The 16786-nt window shown below is 38.0% G+C and overlaps 1 protein-coding gene across 1 annotated transcript in view; it reads left to right on the top strand.

The window, feature by feature from the left end:
• LOC116506592 (PH and SEC7 domain-containing protein 3-like) overlaps positions 1-16786 on the top strand; it is a 213896-nt gene that overhangs the window by 66964 nt on the left and 130146 nt on the right. The gene's annotated exons all lie outside the window — the stretch shown is intronic.

Below are 16786 nucleotides of genomic sequence, written 5' to 3'. Positions count from 1 at the left end.
GTTTGCAAATCTGTCAAGTATGAACTACATTATATTCCCTATTGTTCCTCCTGGAATCTATTTTGGGTGAACATGGGCTGGGAGCTGCTCCTTTCTCCTCTAGATGACAGAAAGTTAGGCAAATAGTGTTCTTTCCGGCTGTCTGCAAATGGTTAAAGAATGTCTGTGGAGAAGAGTGACTTCATTGTATATTGTACTTTTTTTGAGGCAGGTTTCTTGGAAAGTTGTAGGGAACTGCCCTGCCCACTAGCACAGGAAGAAACCCTTAAAATTGTTTCAAGTTAGGATTTCTACCTTACAGTCCACCCGCCATCTGTAAACCTTGAAAACCTTATCGAGTGTTTGTGTGTCTTTCTGAAGCAACAAGCAGCCTGACAAGCTATCGGTGGAAAGGAAAGAATGGCTGAAGTGATAGAAAATGCTGCCATTCCGAGCATAGTTATGGGCTGACCATTTTCAAAGTCAGGTAATCTGATACTTCTTGTCTTCTTACTGATCTTTTCCCCCTTCTTATTATGATTTGTGAGAAAGTTCCCAGGGTGGCCCCAGTGCTAACCAACGTGATCGAGTTTGGAGAATCAAAATAGAATCGGAAGTTAAATTGTTTCTGTAACAGGTGGTTGCATGCTAGCAGTGCATTGTGTGATAAAAATAATCACACGTTTGCCTGCATCTATCAAGACTGCAGTTCTAAATACATTTAGGATCTTAGTGGAGACAGTATAACTCAGTTGGGTGTAAGAGCAATCTGCAAAGTACAGTATATTGGATTCTTCTCCAAGTCTATTTTTTCTGTTGCCATCTCTCAGTTAAGTTCTTTATCACTGATCTTCTTGTCCCATGATTCTTTTCAATAAAACAAATTCACTTGGACCATAGATTTTGTGAATTTTGAGACAGTTTTGCAGAATTCCTGTAACCTGATTACAATCCCCATTAAGCTTGTTTCCCGACCCATAAGATTGTAAAGACTTTTATTACTCCTGCAATTGTACATTAAATAAGACCATAGCTCTTTCTTCTTCTATGTCTGATACAGTATTTCTTCCATGTATATATGTATGTACCAGTGGTGGGTTTCAAATTTTTTTAGAACCTCTTCTGTAGGTGTGGCCTGCTTTATGGGAGTGGCTTGCCAGCCATGTGACCAAGTGGGAGTGGCTTGGCAGTCATGTGACTGGGTGGGCATGGCCAACTTGTAAAATGTGATGAAATTCATTTAAAAAATGCTCTTGCTTTGCAACCAAAATGTTGGCTCAGAAACTTTGGCATTTGAAGCACGCAAGTCTTAAAGCTGTCAAGTTACAAGTCCCTTGCACCCCTAAACCTTTAGGAAAAAAACTCCCAGGGGTGTTCAAACTTGACGGCTTTAAGACTTGTGGACTTCAACTCCCAGAATTCCTCCTCCAGTCATATTGGCTCAGGAACTCTGGCATTGAAGTGTACTAGTCTTAAAGCTGTCAAGTTACAAGACCCTTGCAACCCTAACCCTTTAGAAAAAAAAACCCTCAGGGGTGTTCAAACTTGACAGCTTTTAAGACTTGTGGACTTCAACTCCCAGAATTCCTCATCTCGCTCTTCATCTTGATGATGTGTGGACAGACGGGGGGAGGGAACTGGAACTGGTTCTAAACAGCACTGTAGATTTGTAGAACCTCTTCTATAGAAGAGATTAGAACTGGCAGGAACCCACCCCTGGTATGGAATGAATGAATGAATGAATGAATGAATGAATGAATGAATGAATGAATGAATGTATGTATGTATGTATGTATGTATGTATGTATGTATGTATGTATGTATTAAATTCATTGCCACCCATCTCTCCTACAAGGCGACTCTGGGTAGCATTATACATAATATAATGTATAATTTTGAAATTCTTGTATGTACAGGCATAATTCTACTCCATGACTGATAATGAGGGTATTGTTCAGAGAAATAAAATTAGGTTTGCATGTGTTTGATTTTTTTTATTGAATAAATTTGAGATACCAGTCAACTGTCTTTAGTTTTAATAAAACTAAATTGTTGTTGTTGTTGTTGTTGTTGTTGTTGTTGCTGCTGCTGCTGCTGCTGCTGCTATTACTACTAAGGATTCTTTGCTAAGTTTCCATGACTCAATTATGGAGATAGAAGGGCTAATATAGATAGAAGAACTGTTTCTGAAATTGTTTGTAGGTGCTGTTGAGCCATTTATATTAGATGACTGAGCTTTTTCAAACAACTTTTGAAAACTTCAGGTATTCTTAAATTCCGGACTTATGTAGGATTTCAAACTTTCTTAAATTCAGAAATAATTTAAACTGGGAAAATGCACTCAAACACAGGTAGATCTAGACTTACAATCATTCCTTTAATAACTGTTAGAAGTTACAGTGACACTGAAAAAAGTGAATTATCAATTTTCACAGTTGTGACGGTTGCAACGTCCCCTATGGTCATGTGATCAAAGTTTGGATAATTGGCAACTGGCATGTATTTATGACTGCTGCAGTGTCCTGGAGGGTGGGGAGTCATGTGTCCACCTTGTGTGATTTTCTGACAAGCAAAGTCAATCAGAAAGCTGGATTTGCTTAATGACCACAAGATTCACTTAATAACTGCAGTGGTTCGCTTAACTGTAAAATTGGTCATAAAATGGGGCAAAACCTATTTAACAACTGCCTTGCTTAGCAACAGAAATTTTGGGTTCAATTGTGGTTGTAAGTCGAGGTTTACCTGTATTATTATTTTTCCACTTCATAGTTTTGTCCTTGAAACCTATCATATAACTAATTTGGAAGATCTGGCTTAATTATTTTGGAGTTGAGTTAATATTTTCAGATATAGCTAAACATTATATTATTGCTTGGAAACAAATCAGACAGATAAATTATTTCAGGAGTGACAAACCTTTTGCAGTCAATTAGTTTTTTAAAATAAATTTATTCATAGAATAATTACATTAATGGTGGAAGAATTTTTTAAAAATATTTCCCCAATATTTTTTAATTGCTATGATTGTAGAAAACTCTCTTTAGATTAAAAAGGTAAGAAATCATTGGTGTGAAAACTTCAATGGATAGACTTTATCGCCTGTACTAATTTTGTGTTTCTTATACAGTACATTAAAATCTTCCTCTAGAATATAGTAGTTGGTCTGAAAACTTAGGAAAGGGGAATTTAAGTGGAATGCTTACTAACTTCACATGCTATTTTTTCTTACTATTAAGAATCTCTTCCTTAGAAAGCTAACAGAAGATTACTGATCTAATGATTACATATTCAGCAATATTTTGAGAAAACTAATTGCCTTGGCAATCTTGAAACTTTTGTACTTATTTGGACATTAAGAAAAGATAAATTCTTTTTGCCACTTGACATACAGTTGGAAAGGGCTTATCATATATGCAGTGACCTCAGAAACTGATTGGTTTGTAATTTGTTAATCTCTTACTATTTATTCATTGAAAAGAGTTATATTTCATTGTAGAAATTCTTCGTAGAATTCTGGGAGATTTACAGCAGTAAAACACATGGAAATCTAAAATAACAGAATTGTAAAGAATTAATATTGCAGCAATAAAAAATATTCAATATATTGAAATAAGTGTTTGGTTAAATAAGATAAGTTAGCAGTTTGAGACCTTCTTGAAAAACAAGATTCTGTTGTTCAAAATGCTTCAAAATGCTGTTATCAAAGACATGAGATGAATTCATTTTAGAAGGAATGTTCCAAAACTTAAGACCCTCTGTTTTGTCCATACCTAACAACTTTCAAGAAAGTTGGATAAAAGACAAAAGTTGAGTTCTGGCATCCTTTTCTTTCCATAGATTTCTGACAGAATCTGGAAATACAAACAGTTTCTTGGCTGCTAAAAGGATGATACAGATTTTTGTTTCACGAAAATAGTGGTAGTTAGGCTCTTGGAAAATTGTGATATGTATTTATTTTGATTTTGCCCCACCTTTATTATTTTATAAGTAACTCATGAATTCGTGCCAGTTGTGTAAGACAAGTGCTAGGAATTTCAATGTATTTGTTGAAATAATATTACTCTTTATTTGAACCTGGCAGTGTTTCCACCTGGTTGCTTTCCAGTTTTGTAATTTAGGTTTCCAGCTTTAGAGCAGGCGGCCTCTCAACACTGATCAATCTAAATTATTCCAGAATCTGTTTTGTGGCTGACTGAGGAATTCTGGGAGTTGAAATCCACAAGTGTTGCAGTTTCCAAGGCTGGACATGCCTGCCTTAAATAAATGAAAATAAGTAATATTTTACAACAATGTTATATTAGGGTGTGTAGCCTAGGATTATAGAATATCTCTAAGTCAAATGTCAACATTCTGCTTCAAAACAGTTCAGATCAGCTGAGATTCCAGTCTGAGGAGAATTGGTTATTTATTTATAACTTACTAGTTAGAAGGGAGAGAAAATGATACCAGGAAGACGAGTGAAAGAGGACTTTAGAGAGAAAGAGTGCATGGCCGATTTTTGCTTTTAGTTTTACTCCCAGAATGCTTCAGTCGTACCCCAGCACACTGTCAAATTATTTCCTCTTGAGGAACGCAGCTTTCCCCCCAAAAAAACATGTGGATTTAGTACAAAGTGCAGCGTAACTCTTTCAAATGCACCTTCCTTGTACCTGGAACTGTCTAAACTGTCTAACTGTCACCACAGTCAAATGAAAAAGTAAGCATACCCAAGTGAATTTTTTTATTTTGTTTCCATGCGTTTCAACATACACACATTTTAAATCTTCATTTCAACTATATGAACAGTAAATCTCTTGCACCATTTATATTTTGTAGTCCATTGTGTAATTTAAGTAAATGCAAATTTAGCATAAGGAGAAAGTAAATGCACCCTTACATTTATCACTTTCTCAAATACCTAAAAATAGAATCAAGTGCAAATCATAGAGAGGATCTCTAATGAATTAGTCTTATTTAAACTGGAAAAATTTAGTTTGATTTGCTCTTTATTGTTGAAATGTTGCAGAAAATCAAGAGATAGGACTGCGAGATCAAGATAAGCTTGATTTTGGCCAAAGGGTCCAGACAGAGATAACAATTTCTGACATCTGGACAAAAACCTATAGAAAAGACAGTAAACTTTATACCTTTCTAAGAGCAAAGTACATGGAAATGCTTAACTTCACTTCTTATTGGTTACCTTAAGGAAAAAGCCTTATAAGTAGATAGGGTTTTACTTCTCCTTTTGTCTTGGGTCATAGGTACTGACTACCTGTCTCTAAGTGAACTTTAGCTGAACCTTGTGGTTTTGTGAGAACTATTGAACTCACTCACTTCCTGTTCTTTTGCAAGCTGCAACTCTGCCTATGTGGCTTTTTACTATAGAAGTAAAGGGCCCCCGAGAGTCTGTCCAGCCTGACCCAGTAAGTTCACTTTTAATGTCCAAATCTCACTACATCCTACTTTAGAAGTATGTGATATTTCCATGTCTAGATGAAAGGAATTCTCTGAGGCCTTCAGAGAGAAGGTTATAGATGCCTATGTGTCTAGGAAGGATTTAAAAGGATTGCGAAACCATTGGAGATAATCCTTACATTGTCTAAAAGATCATCTACAAATGGAAAAGATTTCAAACATCTGCCAGGTCAGGCTGTCCCAGCAAGTTCAGCCCCAGAACAGATCATAAGATGTTGAAAAAAAAATCTCTAAGAGCCCCAGAATTTCATCACATGACCTCTGGATAACTCTTACCACTATGTCATGTTGTATGAGTCTACTTTGAGAAATAAACTGCATAATTAGATTAGATAGGAAATGTGCTAGGGGGGAACCTTTCCTGTCCACAAAGAATCAGAATCATAGTGCTAAAAGGGACCTTGGAAGTCTTATAGTTCATCCCCTTGACTCTACCCAATGTGGGACTCGAGCAACACTAATGCTTGGTCACGAGTATCTAGCAAACACCAGGATTTGGGGAACAATGTGCTCTGGACACATAAGGCAAGGATATTGAACTTCAGTATCAGAAGACATGCTTGTTGAAAACTAAAGACAGCATTTCACCCAAAGAATCTGAGTCAACTATAAAGCATGGTGGACATCTTATGGTTTGACACTGCTTTGTCCATCAGGGCAGGCGCCATCACAGAAACTAATATGAATTCTTCATTCTACCAGAGGATTCTTGTGGATAAGTGACACGTATGTCAGAACAGTGAGACTCAACTGAAAGTGGACCTTGCAACATGACAATGACTGTAAGCATTTTAGTTAATGCTCCAAGGAATGGCTGGACAAAAAGCAGAAGAAGAATAGGACTCTGAAATGGTCGCAAAAAATTCTGGATTTTGATTTGCCTTTGAAAGGCTGCAGGGAGATTTGAAACAACCCCTCAAATATCACACAGCTGAAAAAAATTCTGCATGGGTTGTGGTAAAAAATTATCCCAAATCGATATCAGAGACTCTTGGCCTGTTATAAGAAAAGCCTGCTTGAGGTTGCTTCTGCCAAAGGGGGAAGTACAGATAGTTCTTCACTTACAATAGTTCATTTTTAGTGACCATTTGAAGTTAAAATGGCACTAAAAAGTGATAGAAATAGAATAACAGAGCTGGAAGGGACCTTGGAGGTCTTCTAATCCAACCCCCTGTTCAGGCAGGAAACCCTATACCATTTCAGACAAATGGTTATCCAATCTCTTCTTAAAAACCCCCAGTGTTTGAGCATAGAGTTTCCTGCTTGAGCAGGGGGTTGGACTAGAAAACCTTCAAGGTCCCTTCCAACTCTGTTATTCTGTAATTCTGTAAATATATCTTAAAATATGGATCATTCTCAGAATTCAGTTAGTCATGTTTATCTTATCACAAATACTTAAAAATATGATCACCTGTCTTTATGAAGTTCATTTGTACCAAAACTGGAAATGTTAAATTTACTGATTGACAAAATGTCATACAAATCCTTATACTAACATAAAGGAAACAGAACAAGACCTAAACTCACAAACATATAGTTCTCAAGTTTATTATGACACCCAGGGAAATCAGTTCATAGAATAACCTGGCTGAATATCACATCACTGAAATGTGATGAGAAGTAGAGGTTTCTTGTTTGTTGATATAACACATATTTTTGACATATAGTGGATTTTTCAAAAAGTTCTGCCTTCCCTATCATGATCTGTGAACTTTTTCAGGATTTCTAATAGCACTAGCAAGACACTGTAAGGTCAAATTAAAAAGAAAAGGAAATTGGCAATTTGCAGGTCCTGATATATAACGTATCATAACTAACCAAGGAAATAACACACTATTAATAATTACTTGTGCTTTAGAGTTAATAAACATGTCACTCTAGGTTTGGCGAAACCATTATAAAACAGCACCCTCTCAAAAATGTCCAAGAAATAATAGGCATTTTCAGCAGCCAAAGAAAGAATATTTGATGGATTCAGCCTGTTTTGAGCTTAAACAATCACATTAATTACAAGTTTAATATTACTAGAATGTTGATAAGGTTCCAAGGAATGAAGTGTCAGAAAATAATCTAAATGGAAGTGAATTTGACATACGCAAAAAAGGAAGGATTAATGGAAAGTCAAATGTTCACTAGACTGAATTCATGCATATATCGTAATCCTGCAAAGGATGGAGAATAATTTTGGTGACGTGAAATTGTGATTTAGAAAGGACTTCAGATCTCTAATATATGTTCTACTGGTTTAAGTAGTATTGAAGAATGTTCAGGAATCTATATCTAGACTCAAAACTGTTGGGTTTTTTTAAAACAAGGACACTCTATAGTGCCTTTTTCAAATGAGGCTACCTGAGATAGCTCAGTCCAAATATTTAGATTACAGTAGTTCTGGTTTCAGAAAAGACTTTTGATACCTAATATTGGTTACTGCAAGTGATGCTTTCTGTATCAATGTATGACAGACAGATGACAGATTTTGATTATGCAGTTTAATAATTTGTAAACATTTGTTAATAGTTGATAGTTGAAAGTCTTCTATTTCGTCAAGGTAGACTGAAATGAACATGAAATATAATAATAAATATAGTTTTTCAATTTAATGAAACCTGCACTTTGCTAATAATTTTATAATAATTAATATTAATTATTTAATAATTCAAACTTTTTTCCTATATGCCTCCTTCCTACCATTGTTTGTTTTACATTGTTTCATGTATATATGCCAAATGTTTTGTTAAAGAAATATGACTTCTCCCAAATCCTTTTTCCAATGATAGATAATGGATTTCCTTCCTTCCTTCCTTCCTCCCTCCCTCCCTCCCTCCTTCCCGCCTTCCCTCCCTCCATCCCTTTTTACAATTACATCACTTTCCCAAATGTGAACTAAATCCAGGTTTTTAGCTAAAATACATATGGTCTAAAATGCCATTCCCTGTAAAGAATACAAGTCACTTATGATGTAATTCTTGCATCATGAGGTCATGATCTGGAATGTCTAGGGATATTTTTCTTAAGTCACATGGATGTCCAAATGGCAGATGTATAGATTCCAGTCATCCTTCACATATGAAGATGAAGGAGATCTTTTCCTTGCCTCACAGTAAGACAGGAAACATCTATCTAGGATTCCTGTGAAGGATATCGTAAAGGATTTTGGCAAGAGTGGTCTGCTTGCTGCTGGCAGTTTCTGTGGCTGGCTGAATGAGCAGCTTCTGTTTTAGGGATGCAAAAACATGACAAAGTTGGCATTGCATCAAACTATAATGTGGGATTAAACAGGTATGTTAAATGTTGTTGTTGAGTAACGACTGCAGTTGATATAATTGGACTGCTGATACCAAATGCTATCATCAATATATTGGGCATTTTTCAATGACATCAATAGTAAATACACCAATGCAGATGAGAGGACAAAGAAATTTGAAGCAAAGAAATGACATTATAAAGAATTGTGTCTGCGCCAGCATCTTCCAACCTATTGTCCTTTTTGATCTATTTTTCATAATGTTCAATGCTATGGGGGAAATTTGGGAACTGTAATGGACATTCTTCTGAAACATGCCAGATGCATAGTCCTTCATGGAACTTGGTTCACAACTGTCTAGGGCCAATTGTGACGGAATCTCTGAGACATACATTTCTAGTTTCTTAGAAATGAACCTAATTTAGTGCTCTACTACTAAATCTTGCTAAAGTTGAATTGGGGTGTGGGACTGTATTTTTATTTGGAGTTTTTGGTGTTTTTGCAACCAGTCACTAACTTAGATTTAACAATTCTACCATACCATTGCTCAGTTTTCCCCTTTGGTTAATCTTAAGGCTTATATGATGGAAATATAAGAACAAATTTGGGGGGGAAAAAGTACGTTGCAAAGAGTAGAAGTACGTTGAAGAAGTACGTTGCAAAGAGATTGGGTAGCCAAATAAAGACTAGGAATATATCTGTTATCCTTATGCAAGCTTTGTTAGAGTGTTTTAGGGCAAAAGGTCTGGGCATCAAACAATCAACATTAACTTTTAATAGAATTGTTTTAAAAAGTATCAACTAATTTCCATTTCCAGTTTGTGGCATTTCCTAACCAAATTAATAAATCCGAAGCTTAAGAATTCACTATTTTTTTAAAATACTACATCTGTATATTTTGATCCTTGATGCCTCTATTTGAAATATTCAATTCTCGTTGAATTTCTTCTTTAATTTTATTTGCAATATTTTCCTTAGGTTGTTTTCCTCTTTTTTTAATTTTCCTCCTTTAGCCACAGACTTTCATCTGCCCGCCCACTCACTGTTTGCTTCCTTCTTTTCTACTATTGGTATGTCCAATCAGCAATATACTGAAAGATGACATTTCCTCATTTTAGAGATAGTGACTGGAGTGGATTGTACTACACTACAAATTGGAATGTTTATATTTGTCATCCCCAACACAGAGTTCATATCGCTTTTCTCTCTAGAAGTTTTTCATAAAATTGGCACCAGAAACACATTATTAACCATTGTTACTGTTAATGCCGTACTCAGAATGGACTATTTAGCAATGATGCTTTGCTGACTTGAAAACAGAAGGTGAACAGGCTTTTTCTGCCTCACGGCTGCTGGTATACAATTAGTGATGTCATAATGTCACTGAAGTGGGTGGGATCAAATCACCCAGGTTTGCAAATATGGGAGATAAAAGGGTTTATGCAGAGAAGCTTAAGATAGTCCTTGACTCCTTCCAAATGAGAAAAGAATTCTCAAATTCTGGGGCTTGGGGGTTCTAAAGAGGCAAATGGGAGCCTTAAACCATGGCATATCTATTTTGTATTTTCTTCCCCATTCTCCGCATATACCCAAGAAAGGAATAGTCTGGGGCTGTGCCATGATGAAATTGAAATTGAAATTTAATAAATTTGTATGCCGCCCAATCCCGTAGGACTCTGGGCGGCTTACAGAGACAAGATAAAAAGTTAAAAATTAAGAATAAAAAAATACAGTTTTTAAAATAACACACTATCCATTCTGTCTAGATGGGGCTGGACATTGTTCAGCAGCCCCAGGCCTGCAGGAACAGCCAGGTTTTGGTGGCTTTTCGGAAGGCCGAGAGAGTGGAAAGGGTCCGGATCTCTACGGGTAGATCGTTCCACAGGGCTGGAGCAGCTATAGAGAAGGCCCTCCCCCGAGGGGCCACCAGCCAGCATTGTCCGGCCGATGGCACCTGGAGGAGGCCCAACCTGTGAGATCTTATTGGTCATTGGGAGGTATGTGGCAGGAGGCAGTCTCTCAAATAGCCAGGTCCTAAGCCATGTAGGGCTTTAAAAGTAATGACTAGCACCTTGAAGTGCGTTCGGAGACCAATAGAGAGCCAGTGCAGCTCGCAGAGGATGGGTGTAACATGGGTGTATCTAGGTACACCTGATATTGCTCACGCGGCTGCATTCTGGACCAACTGTAGTCTCTGAACACTCTTCAGGGGCAGCCCCATGTAGAGTGCATTACAGTAATCAAGCCTTGAGGTGACGAGGGCATGAGTGACCATTCGAAGTGCCTCCCGGTCCAGGTAGGGCCGCAGCTGGTGCACCAGATGAACCAAGGCAAAAGCCCCCCTGGTCAAAGCCGACAGGTGGTGTTCTAACGTCAGCTGTGAGTCCAGGAGGACACCCAGGTTGCGGACCCTCTCTGAGGGGTGTAAAATTTCACCCCCCAGGCTAAGAGATGGAATGTCTGGACTATCCTTGGGAGGCAACATCAATAGCCACTCAGTCTTGTCTGGATTGAGTGCAAGCTTGTTCGCTCCCATCCAGACCCTGACAGCCTCCAGGCACTGGCACATCACTTCCACTGCTTCGCTGAGTTGGCACGGGGAGGACAGATACAATTGAGTATCATCCGCATATTGATGATATTTGATCCCGTGCCGGCGTATGATCTCACCCAGCGGCTTCATGTAGATATTAAATAGGAGGGAGGACAGGACCTAACCCTGCGGAACCCCATATTTGAGGGGCTTAGGGGTCGATCTCTGTCCTCCAACCAACACCGACTGCGACTTGTTCGAGAGGTGCCTCCCACTCCCACCTCCCATAATCATCGCAGAAAGATACCATGGTCGATGGTATCGAAGGCCGCTGAGAGTCAAGAAGCACTAGGATAGAGGAATGTTCTCTATCCCTGGCCCACCAGAGATCATCGGTCAGCGAGACCAAAGCAGTTTTGGTGCAGTAACCAGGCCTGAAACCCGTCTGAAAGGGATCCAGATAATCTGCTTCATCCAAGGTCTGTCAGAGTTGAAAGGCCACCACCTTCTCAACAACCTTCCCTACAAAAGGGAGGTTGGAGACTGGATGATAGTTATTAAGGATGGCTGGGTCCAGGGAAGGTTTCTTAAGGAGGGGTCTCACCACCGCATACTTTAGAGGGTGCGGGAAAGATCCCTCCTGAAGAGAGGTGTTAATCTTCTGGAGCCAACCTCGTGTCACCTCCCTCCTAGTCGAGACCAGCCAGGAGGGACACGGGTCCAGTAAGCAGGTGGAGACACTCACCACTCCCATGGCCTTGTCCACTTCCTCAGGAGCGACGAGTTGGAACTCGCTCCAAGAAATTCGATCAAGGCCCTCCCCCGGCATCTCAGCTGGTACTGTCCAAGTGGAGTCCAGGTCCGTCCGAATCTGAGCGACTTTATCCGACAGAAACTGAACAAATTCCTCAGCTCTAGCCTGTAAGGGCTCGCCCACATCCCTCCCTTTCAGGAGGGAGTAGGTTATCCTAAACAGGGCGGCTGGGCAAGATTCTGCGGATGCAATAAGAGCGGAAAAATGAGCACATTTTGCCGCCCGTATCGCCACTAGATAAGTCTTAATGAAGGCTCTTAATTGTGTTCGGTCAGATTCAGAGTTACTAGCCCTCCAACGTCGCTCTAGGCGTCTCTTTTGGCACTTCATCTCCCAGAGTTCCTCGGTAAACCAAGGGGCCCTCCTGGATCCACTGCCATGGAGAGGCCGCAAAGGCGCGATCTGGTCCAGAGCCTCAGCCGCTGCTGTATTTCAGGCAGTGACCAAGGACTCCGCTGGACTGTGGGCAAGGGAGTCAGGTATCTCTCCAAGCGCCATCTGAAATCCCTGAGGTTCCATCAGGCGCCTGGGGCGGAAGCACCTAATCGGTTCCCCCTCCCTACAGTGGGGGAGTAGAACCAGCTCTCCTTATAGTACTGAGGCCATTAAGTTTGTTGTAGAAAAAAATATATGTTGGTATGCTATTGACCATATTGTGACACATCAAAGATGTGGTGCAATGGTGGGTTTTTTTTAGAACACTTTCCAAATTCCACGTTTCTTAAAAAATAAGACCTATCCTGAAAATAAGTCCTTGCATGTTTTCTGCACATGCGCCCAGTATAAACCCTACCCCCAAGATAAGCCTACTTAAGCTCTACTCTCTTCCCACCTCCCTGCCTTGTCCTCCACCCTCCTACCTCGCCTCGTGGCTGTGGCACCAGTGCATCGCTCAGCCTTCTGTTGTCACATGCCGGTGCCCGAAGAAGAAGTGGGTGTGAGGTGAAGCAGTTGTCAGGCTGTGAATGGCCTGGCTGCAGGGACCCTGAGATAGGTAATGTGCAGTGCATGGGGTAGCTCCACCCCCACCTTGCAGCGGTGGCACTCAAAACAAATAAGACATCCCTTGAAAGACAATAAGACTGGATCTTATTTTCAGAGAAACATGGTAGGGTGCTTGGTTATGTTTCAAAACCAGTCATTGTATTATCAGGAAATAGGCTCACGAGAAAAATGACTACAAAGAAATAAAATCTGCAGACATCTGTGGTGAATGGTTTCTGCTGGAATTGGAAAAAGTGGAATATGGAAAGGGGAACTAGATGGATGGGAACCCTACCCTAGGTGGCAAAATACAGAAGAAGAAGAAATAAAAGAACTTATGGACTTAAAGGGAGAAATTTTATTAGTAACACCACCGATAACAACACTGACAACTAAAGACAAGCTGATTAAGGAAAAAGAAGAAGGGCATCGAAATTACATGAGAGAATCAATAAACAATGAGTTGCAAAGAAGAGTCCATACAAACTTGATTAAGGAGATGATTAGAGGACTGATGCCACAAATGGCAGAAGACATGAGACTGTTTCGCTACTGGAAAGATACAGGCTGATAGATGAAAGTGTTTAATTTAAAACTAGTTGGATTTAATGAAATTTTGTGACAATAGATATGGTTAAATAAACAATTGAAAATGATAATAATGTATACATATGTATTGGTATAACAGGTAGTAATTGGATATGAATATTGAATGGTACCTATGAAAGGAAGAGAGAAATGGTTTGGTTACATATAAAGATTAATAAAAAAGAACTAATTATGATAATGGATATAGTCAAATAAAGGAGACATGATAACAATGTATATATAGGTATGGGTACAACATGGGGAAATTGGATGTAAATTGTAAACAGTGATTTGGAAAGGAAGATTAGAAACCTTTGTTACTAAATGTTATTGATGTTTAACTAGAATAGGCCATAAGGAATAGTGTTATTGGGATACTAGAAATAGCAAATGAGATGCCAGTATGTGGTTATATCTTGAGTTTTGGTATGTTTTATGATGAAGTATGTTTAAACAATTATAGTCAAACGAGAATGGGGGTAGGATGATGGTAATATGTATAAATATATTTGATTTAAAATACTAGAATGAATATGAATCATGGGTGACTGTGAAAGAAGCGCACAGAAATTTTTTGTAATCAACTGATACACTTTCTACAGTATGTAAAGAAAGAGGATTTTTTATGTTGTGTCTATTTTGAAAAATAAAAAAAACTTAATAAAAAAAAGAAAAGTGTTCCTTCATTTAGGACAATCTTGAAGATAATGATATCTTTATAGTGGGTAAAACCTCAAGTCCTTAGAAATGGAGCAGTATATAAGCTTCATAAATAAATAAATGTAAGTTTAACGGAAAAAAATTGCTGAGTGGTGCTGGAGTTAAACAAAACTTCTTACCATAAGGTGATAGTATCATCAGGGCTTCCCTGAACAAACCATTTTCATCAGAGTTGGCCATTATACTAATGATGAAACCTTAAGAACGTGTCCCTGAGTTATTTTGCTGTCTCTTTCCTTCCCATGTCCTTTCCTTTTTATGATGTCTCTTTTGTTATTACCATGGTTGCACAAACTGTTTTGGGAACCCTTAGGTGAGGTATAAATGCTCTAAATAAATACTTTAATACATTAAATTAAGTCATCTCAGCTGGGAAGAGTTTGCTAAATTTAGTTTGATGGCACTATGTACTTAATTAAAGGCTTCGTAACTTGAAATGTGCAAAATGTTTGCAACCATTTCAAGATGACTTTGTGAAACATCACATTTTAAGCATGAAGCTGCTTTTTGTTTGAAAAATATTAATTTTGCACTCAAAATGGGACATGTCGCAAAATTTCACACTTCAAATAGGTCAAAATGAAATGTTTCACGTACTCCTAATTTTAATTCTTGCATTTTGCTCTTGTTTTTTTTAAAGAACTTTGAAATGTAAGTAGTTCCAGCTTATAATGAAAATAGCTGCACAGAATTTTATCACTCGAAACACGCTATGGCGATCATAGGTTATCAAACTGTTTATAATTTACAAAGTTTTGGATTTAAAACAAGTGAACAATAACAGGAACCATGAAGGAATTTCTTTTTTAGACAAGACATTGTTTTAAAATTTTTTGGCTTTCCTTAAGAGTTACATATATGTGTATGTGTATGTATGTATGTGTGTGTGTATATGTATATATATGTATATATATTGTATCACAACCCCTGGTATGCCCAAATATGGGAGGAAGCATACTGCTTCCTTTCTCTGTCTGTCGGCTCATCACAAGAAACCATCATGACAGAAAGCCATTATTTTTACTGTTGTCTTTGTTACATTTGTGTTGCATTTGTGCTGATAAATAAATAAAGGGAGACTAGTATAGATCTATTTCAAGCTATTTAGGGTATGGCTAGCTGATGAGAGCTAAATAGCTTGAAATAGATCTATACTAGTCTCCCTTTATTTATTTATCAGCATAAATATAACAAACATATATATATATATATATATATATATATATATATATATATATATATATATGTATATATATATATATGTATATATATATGTGTGTGTGTGTAGGTCTCTACACCCGCGAAAACCTCAGAAAACACATATAAAGAAGGTATATATTTAGTGTCACAACCCCTGGTAAGCCCCAATTATGGGAGGAAGCTAACTGCTTCCTTCTTCCCTGGCTTCAGCTGATAAGGAGGAGACCTGTGGCATAATGGCTAAGTCATTTGCCTAAGATGCAATACAGCACAGGTTTGAATCCCAGTAAGGATATGGCTAGCTGATGAGAGCTAAATAGCTTGAAATAGATCTATACTAGTCTTCCTTTATTTATTTATCAGCACAAATAAAACACAAATATAACAAAGGCAACAGTAAAAATATTGGGTTTCTGTCGTGATGGACTCTTGTGACGAGCCGATTGACAGATGATGGAAGCAGTTAGCTTCCTCCCATAATTGGGGCTTACCAGGGGTTGTGACACTAAATATATACCTTCTTCCCTGGCTTCAGCTGATAAGGAGGAGACCTGTGGCATAATGGCTAAGTCATTTGCCTAAGATGCAATACAGCACAGGTTCGAATCCCAGTAAGGATATGGCTAGCTGATGAGAGCTAAATAGCTTGAAATAGATCTATACTAGTCTTCCTTTATTTATTTATCAGCACAAATAAAACACAAATATAACAAAGGCAACAGTAAAAATATTGGGTTTCTGTCGTGATGGACTCTTGTGACGAGCCGATTGACAGATGATGGAAGCAGTTAGCTTCCTCCCATAATTGGGGTTTACCAGGGGTTGTGACACTAAATATATACCTTCTTCCCTGGCTTCAGCTGATAAGGAGGAGACCTGTGGCATAATGGCTAAGTCATTTGCCTAAGATGCAATACAGCACAGGTTCGAATCCCAGTAAGGATATGGCTAGCTGATGAGAGCTAAATAGCTTGAAATAGATCTATACTAGTCTTCCTTTATTTATTTATCAGCACAAATAAAACACACACACACACACACACACACACACACACACACACACACACACACATATATATATATATATATATATATATATATATATATATATATTTCAAATTTTTTATAAATGTCTATGAAAAGTCTAATTTCTTCACAACTATTTTGTCTTGCCTTCCCTTACAGCTTTTGAGACCTACAATAAGGTTTCCAAGTTTTGAACATAAAATTTGGGCAGCAGTTCTATTAAGATTTCTGAATTAACATTAAG

This window comes from Thamnophis elegans, chromosome 3 (assembly GCF_009769535.1).
Source record: "Thamnophis elegans isolate rThaEle1 chromosome 3, rThaEle1.pri, whole genome shotgun sequence".
NCBI lineage: Eukaryota > Metazoa > Chordata > Lepidosauria > Squamata > Colubridae > Thamnophis > Thamnophis elegans.
This window is presented reverse-complemented; position numbering and strand designations above follow the sequence as displayed.